Source organism: Helianthus annuus, chromosome 6 (assembly GCF_002127325.2).
Source record: "Helianthus annuus cultivar XRQ/B chromosome 6, HanXRQr2.0-SUNRISE, whole genome shotgun sequence".
NCBI classification, from domain to species: domain Eukaryota; kingdom Viridiplantae; phylum Streptophyta; class Magnoliopsida; order Asterales; family Asteraceae; genus Helianthus; species Helianthus annuus.
Genome location: NC_035438.2, coordinates 75,789,207 through 75,797,044, shown reverse-complemented (window position 1 = coordinate 75,797,044; position 7,838 = coordinate 75,789,207). Strand labels below are relative to the sequence as shown.

Below are 7,838 nucleotides of genomic sequence, written 5' to 3'. Positions count from 1 at the left end.
ATGAAAAGAAAAGCGGTAAAAATTGTTAATTTCCCTCTTTTATTATATATATATATATATATATATATATACTGTCAATATTATCATTTTTATTAACTTCCAAATTCTACAGGAAAGGAAACTTGGGTGTGAATTGACGATTCGTGAAGCGTTTAAGCAATCACACTGCAGGAAAGGAAGTCGACCATTGGATAAAGATCTAAGTTGTAGCAATTCATTACTTTTGAACGTTGATTCGGAAGGGGACGCTGAAGAAGAAAATTTTGTATGGGTTGATGCTAGGGCAGAGGAGACTTGGGTAAGTCAATTGATTAGTAAATCTAAACAAAGTATTTCGAAATTAAAAACACGAAGTTTATTACAATGAAATTTGTAAAATATAATTATGTGTTTATCCCATTAGGTTAAATATGAAGGTTTTCTTGAGGAGAAGTATGGGAAAGAACGTAATAAACATCCAAAATTTGACAACGACTTGTGGTCACGAGCTGAGGGCAAGAATAAAGGAAAAGGGTACGGGTTAGGCAATGATAGTGACCCATGTGTACATAACAGAGAAGACCCTGGGGTATTTTTAATCCTTTTAGACTAATAACTTTTATGCATTTGTATCGTTTCCCACTGTTATTATGTTTGTTTGGTTTGAGATGGTTGTTTTTTACTGTTAGGTTTGATGCTCTTAAATTAGTGAGAATGTTAAGGAATTTCATAATGATTTGATTATACCTTCTTTACGGTTTGTTTCATACAAAAAATGTTTTTAAAATTAGGTATAATTTCCTTCTTAATATGTAAACAAACTGGAACATGCTATTTAGCTTCTAGCACTTGAATTGTAGCTCACAGTTGTATTTTGTTTTCATTGTAACCAACTTGACCCATTATTAGTTTTCGGTAATTTTGATTTCTTGATTCTATTCATTGGTTATTTTGTAGATTGAAAAGTTGAACGTAGTTATCAAGGAGCTCGTTAAGGAAAAAGATGAAGAAAAAGAAAGGTTCAATGGAATTATTGCGGGGTTGTTGGCTGACAAAGAAAAAGATAAGGTGGATAAAGATGCGTTGCTTGATAGGATGTCACAAATTGAAGCTATGTTAACAGCTATGGTTCGAAAATAGGCTATGAACACTTGGTTTTGAATGTTTACAACACTTGGTTTTGAATGTTTAGAACACTTGGTTTTGAATATTAGGATAATTTTAGTTAGTTTATATTTTAATTGGTAATTTTTATATGCTTTTGAAAACAAGATGTTTTATATAATTTTGGGATTTTATTAGACTTTTTTCATATTATTTGTAGTTTTATTGATATGTAATTTTGATGAAAATAGCAGGGAGAAAAGAAATCTGAATTAAAAACCACTATTGCAGTGTGGCAAATAAATGGTAGCAAATGGTTGCAATTGTGTAAAAAATGGTGGCTAAATGGTGGCAATATCAGTGGCTAAATGGTATCGTAAATTGCAAATCGTGTGAAAAATGATGGCTAAATGGTGGCAATATCAGTGCTAAATGGTATCAAAATGTGCAAAAACCGATGGCTAAATGGTAGCAATATTGGTGGCTAAATGGTGGCAATATTGGTGGCTAAATGGTATCAAAACGTGAAAAAACTGATGGTTAAATTGTGACAAATCAGTGGCTAAATGGTATGAAAACGCGTCACAACTCGGTGGCAAACTCGGTGGCAAACAAGGCGGAGCGTAGCAAACATGAAGCGGTGGCAAATAGTTTTGACCAATTTTGTGGTGCTAAAATAAGGTAGCAAAATATAAAGATGGTGGCAATTTGGTGGCATTAGGGCAATTGACACGGGTGTTTTTGTCACCGTATTTTTGGTGGCAAACTGGTGAGAATAAGGAAATTGTTACCATTTTATAACCAAAAATTACATGACAAAAACCATATTTTCTAGTAGTGTTAGCCAACTACAAACTTGGGAGGAGCACACCCCCAATTAAGAGGATGAGCACGTAACGGACATTGGAGACGAATACACACCACATTAAGAGGATGAGGACGTTAATGAATATGTAGATGACCGTTTGAGGAACTATGTCGTTAGGAAAACGAGTGCTCAACGGACTGCTCGTTTGATTCAATCCGACCATCTTTAGTTAAGATTAATATTATTTATTTTATTTTATTTAGTATGTAATGTTTTATATTTTAAGTATTTTTGAAATTATCTTTAAAAAATAACTAACTCACACAGAGTTAGGATCCTGTAAAAAAGACTAAAAGTGTGAGAAAGATAAGAAAGAACCTACACCATTAGATTTTTGATCTAATGGTTTAGATTAATAGGGACCAAATTGTAAAATTTGTTTTATTTTTTGGACTGAATTGAAAATCATAGGGGTAATAAAGTCTTTTAGATCCATTCAAAATAGATAACTGTAATCAAAATCCCTATAATCTCTCTCTCTCTCCAATCGCACTACCTCTTTCTCTCTCTTTCTTCTTTGAGTAGCGATGTTGATGTCCGATTCCAGCGATGTTGATGTTCGATTCCGATGTTGAATGGTGGTGATCGGAGAATGAAGAAGACGACTGAGGACGAAGGCCGGCGCCAGCGATGTTGATGTCCGATTCCGGTGTGAAGGGTGGTGATCAGAGAATGAAGAAGACGACTGAGGACGAAGGCCGGCGCCAGCGATGTTGATGTCCGATGGGGAATTACGGTCCAATGTTTGATGTCCGACGGGCGATGTTGATTTCCGGTAGCAGTGGTAGGACAATTATTGGTGGTGCAGCAGTGGTGGTGCCGGAAGTGGCAGTGGTGGTGCCGGAAGTGAAGAAGATGATGCAGATGTGTTGTTTTTTTCTTTTACTGAATGGTGTTATTTTTGTGTACTGAATGGTGTTTTTTTCTTTTCTGAATGGTGTTTTTTTTTTCTTAATGGTGTTTTTTTACTGAATGGTGTTATATTCTTGTACTGAATGGTGTTTATTTTATTTACTGCTGAATGGTGTTTTTTTGTGTTGAATGGTGTTTTTTTTGTGCTGAACGGTGTTAAATTTTGTGCTGAATGATGTTATTTTTGTGTGAATGGTGTTTTTTGTGCTGAATGGTGTTATGTTTTGTGCTGAATGATGTTTTTTTTTGTGTGAATGGTGTTTTTTTGTGCTGAATGGTGTTATATTTTGTGTTGAATGGTGTTATATTTTTTCTGAATTGTGTTATATTTAAAACACCATGTATGAATATGCTCTGAATGGTGTTATTTTTCTGGACGGTTATAATTCCTTAAATTAAGGATTTTCTCTCTCCAAATCCTTAAATCAAGGATTACCATATTTAAATTTGTTAATGCATTTACAATCCTACCCTTTTCAATTAATTTTAATCTAATGGTTGAGATTCTTTCTTACCTTTCTCACACTTTTGGTCTTTTTTACAATAACTCCACCCAACTCACACATAACAATATAAACATTAGCTTTTAAAAACTAATACATAACTACTACAGGTCAAGTGATCATGTGGTGCAACGAAAAAAAAATGCAAATCATCCTTCTTCGTCTTGTTCATCATCCTCTATTTTGAGTTAAATTGATAAACACTTTGATCCGAGACCGGAAATGACTGCAAATTTTATTTGAATCCTTTACCAAAAAGAATCAAGACATTATTGATTCCTATGCATCTGTCACACGATGTTCCAATCCAAGCTTTAGCCAAAGTTATTTCTTTGTGTTGCTCCATCTCTTACATTTATCCATTGCTCCTTGGTAGATATAAAATACGGAAGTGATTTGAACATAGAAGATAGATAGATTGTAGTGATGGCTCACATTACACTTCATTAGTGTTCACTTATATTCAGTAGCGGACCCAATTTTTTTTTTCATGCGGGGTGCGGAATATTTGAAGGTTAGTCATATATCTATCGCTAAATATTAAAAACAGATGTTACGGTTCGGGTTAGGCCCGGTAAACTTGTTGCGTCGGCCAAAACCAATGTTTAACTAATGACTAAAATGGTCTAATGGTTTTATTGGGCCTACCAGTTAAATGGGATAGGGGGCTTTGTTTTAAGTTTAATTACTAATGAGTAAAATGGTCTTAAATATTTTTGTTTAGTTTGAGCTTGAATTTATATCAATTTTCATAGCATAAAACTAAAAAAACAAAAGAAATTAGTATACTTGAACACTAATTATGCTTTTTTGGGTTGTAATGTGTATAATCATCTAATTTGTATAACTGAACACTAATTATGTTTTGTTAAGGGGTTTCTGTTGTTTTGTTTTTTTTTTTTTTTTTGGGTTTTTTTTTTTTGGGTTGTAATATTGTGTACTCATCTAGGAATTTTGCTCTTGTTTCTGCAATCAATAAAAATGACTATCTTTTCTGTTAAAAAAACTGAATACCAACATAGATTCTCTCTCAATTTTGATTTTACATTGACTTAATTTGACAATTAGAAAGTGATTAGAATATTTTAATTCGGTAAGTATGTAATTGATAATATATAATTCGGAAGGTACGTAATGCGGGTTAGCCAATTTGGTAGAGACACATGTCTCTTAACGGGAGGTCGTAGCTTCAAACCTAGGCGAAGATGAATGAATAATAATTATGAGTGTAGAAGAGTATAATTAATTGTTCAAAAATATTAAATTTAGGAGTATTTAAATTAAATATTTTACTTAGGATGATATGCAATTCAAATCTTTTAAATAGAAATGTATAAATTTTATTATGTGTTTTTATTCAATAACATTATACTTTTACTGTGATATTTGCTTTTATTATGTAAATTTGACCCGACTAGATCCGAACCGATCCAAAAAATTCGACTCCGGTTTACTATAAACCGGGGTATCCATAAAAAATAACACCACAAGAAAAAATTTCTGTCTCCGTCAGTGTCACTGGGTGACTTACAACGATCTATGGAAATTTCTCAAAGGATTAGATATCGGTGGGGCTTGAACTTGGAATCAAATCTGCAACTGACAGAATCTGACGAGTTAGCAGAAGACTAGAATAGGGACATGAGTACATGACTGGAATAAGTAAAAAGAACCGGTGTTTTTGGTAGCAAGCGAAGGGGTTGGTTAATTTTAGACATGCTTCATTGGCTTTGCTCTTCTTCGTCGGACACATATGGCATGGTGTAGGAACTGTAACTTCGATTGAACAGGGACAGTGTGACGGCTCACGATTTTGGGTTTGTATCAAGTGACGGTAGGGTTTTATATTATACAGAGTTTTAGCTCTAATACCCAATGGAGGTGAGTCATAATATCTGTTTCTTGTAATTACAATGGACGTGTAACCCTCCACGTATATACACATAGCAAAATGCAGAAGATTACACGTAAAGACAAGGGATATGGTTCCAAACTTGCACATCTTAACCTAAATATGTCTTTATTGTGTTTAGAAAATCTGATGTACCAAATGCCAATCAAACTCTAAGATGTCCCACTTTGACCAATTACTATAACGCTTAAGGATGTGTGGACAAGCCAAACCATTAATGAGTTACAAGATATTGACTCGCCTAAAAACTTAAATCATGCCGACCTCAAATTTGCTCGAGTCTAAAAATAAACTTATCCAATAAATGAGCCTGAGCTCGAATCCGAGCTTCACTTATGTAGCTCGAGCTGGATCTCAAACCCAATTAAACGAGCTTATTATTATTTATATATTTTCTGTTTAATACATTAAATATGTATGTATGTGTGTATATATATATATATAATATAGAAAAACTATAATTAAAAAATATATAAGATAATTGTATATGTGTGTAATTTAATTAATAAAAATAAATGAGTAGAATAAAAGCCAAGCACAATCATTCGAAATACAATTAAAAGACAAGCCGAGCTCGAGCTTAGTTGGTCTTATATTTACTTAATAGCCTAGTATCAGGCAATTCGACTCAGTTTTCCATAATTTCTATTGTCTATGGTGTTAAAATTTGGAACTAGAAAAATAGTAAGGAGTTAGGAAAATTGGTGTTCAATAATACTGGAAACTCTTAGTTTCTAGAACTAGTAACAAGTTCATACAGGGTATATTTAAGGGCCAATTTTCTTGATGAAAATTTTGTAGGGCTTACATAATTTAAGATTTTAAGGTCACTAATATCGCCAAACCGTATCAAGAGTTAGCCATTCCCAAATACTTCATGCCAAATCCTCACTCTTCAAGCTAGGAGCAACCTTATTTCCACCAACGATCAAATAACAATCAAAATCTTGAACAACTATGCACAAAGTTGGATGTTCAATGCAACTTACTACCTGACTAATTAACTAGACAGCAGCCCTAAGAGCAAAAGGGTGTCTTCAAAATACAAATTTTTACCTGAATTTTTCACTTTATATCTTTCTTGCACGAATGGATAGCAAAAACTTTCCTCTTTCTGCTGGCATGCATTTCCAATGCAAACTGTTTACATTAATTAAGCCAAAACATTATAATAAACCAAAGAAAGTGTATATATTAGGGATAGAAAACCCTAAAAATGAAAAATTGAAGGGAAAGAAAAAAATGTAGTCAAGACAATAATAATTAATAAGAGATGATGAGGAAGTACCTTGTTCATGATTTCATAAGAACACCATTTCGTCCTCCCAAATAACAAAGAAAGTATAGGTTTTAGAACTTCCAAGTTGAATATATACTATAATAATAATATAAAAAACTTAATGAAAAAAATAAAAATAAAAGATAGTACAAATCTTGCAGGAACCAGCAGGTGACATTATCTCTATCTTTATCGATTACTACCATCCCCTGTGACCCCCTTCTTCTGTTGTTGATTTAACTATTTGTGATCACCGTATATTAATATGTTTAAAGATACAGCCAAAGAAGAGAAAACTTTGAGAGATAAAGAGATAAGAATGAAGAGGTGGTGGTGTCATAAAAGATTGCAGCTTTTTCATTGGCACAGTGGTGTGATGGTATTGTTTTGATTGATAGATAGATCCCAATAGCCAGGTGTACGTCCATCTCTACTGCACCTTCTCCAGTTTTCCATTTTCATGCCCATAAACATGAAAAAATACACATACCCACATGATATATATTAGTATATATACTACCACTAACACACACACAAAAAAAAAAAAAAAAAAGAACACACAAAAAATCAACACGAAAGAAAGAATAGGACCCTGACAGAAAGAGAAGTGAGCACACGCATAACTCCAACAAGAGTATAATCTCCGTATACAGTTGCCGGCCTGTGCTCACTCTCTTCTGTCAGTTCTCAACCAAACTTCTCTTTCTCGTGCCACAAGAATAGATGATAATAACGAAATAAACTAAAACGGTCATGCTAAATCATTACTTGATCCATACATAAATTAGTAACACTTTTCTGGTTTGTGATAACATGATCATGAAGAAAGCTTCCCAAGAGTGATGTGTGTTCATGATTCAATTTATAAAAGAAAGATGAAGATACGACCATCAGTCATCATTTCTATCTTCTCCACTTGTTTTTTGTCTTCTTTGAGTTTCCATAATTATTAGTGATAAACATCAAGATATCATGTGGTGAGGGATAAAAGGAAGGAACTACCCTAGTGGTTTCTTTAATCTTTTCGATTTAAACTTAAGATTAGGCAGACAAGTTGGAGATAAGAAAGATCGGGGGACATAGAATTGGTGTGTCGAGTGGGTATTGGTTAGGTTTAGGGTAATGGCTACGTGGAAGAAGATTATTGGGTGGGCAGGATGGCTGAGTTTCTGGTGACAGTAGGTTGTAGATGCGATGGGTCATGGGTCCAGTGTTGTCGCTAGGAATTTGACTTTGAGGTTTCAGCCCAATGTTTGCATCAATCGATGGACAATAAACCCA

The 7,838-nt window shown here is 33.7% G+C and overlaps 2 long non-coding RNA genes across 2 annotated transcripts; one reads left to right on the top strand and one right to left on the bottom strand.

Annotated features, from left to right (window-relative positions):
• Window positions 1–263: 263 nt before the first annotated feature.
• LOC118479853 lies at window positions 264–1,051 on the top strand. Its single transcript, XR_004861045.1, has 2 exons — window positions 264–298; window positions 937–1,051. It is a non-coding gene; the product is annotated as an uncharacterized LOC118479853 (long non-coding RNA).
• Window positions 1,052–3,418: 2,367 nt separating this feature from the next.
• LOC110865754 lies at window positions 3,419–7,590 on the bottom strand. The gene is made up of 3 exons (XR_002550943.2): window positions 6,567–7,590; window positions 6,335–6,418; window positions 3,419–6,189 (listed from the first exon to the last, which is right to left on the bottom strand). It is a non-coding gene; the product is annotated as an uncharacterized LOC110865754 (long non-coding RNA).
• Between the last annotated feature and the right edge of the window lie 248 nt (window positions 7,591–7,838).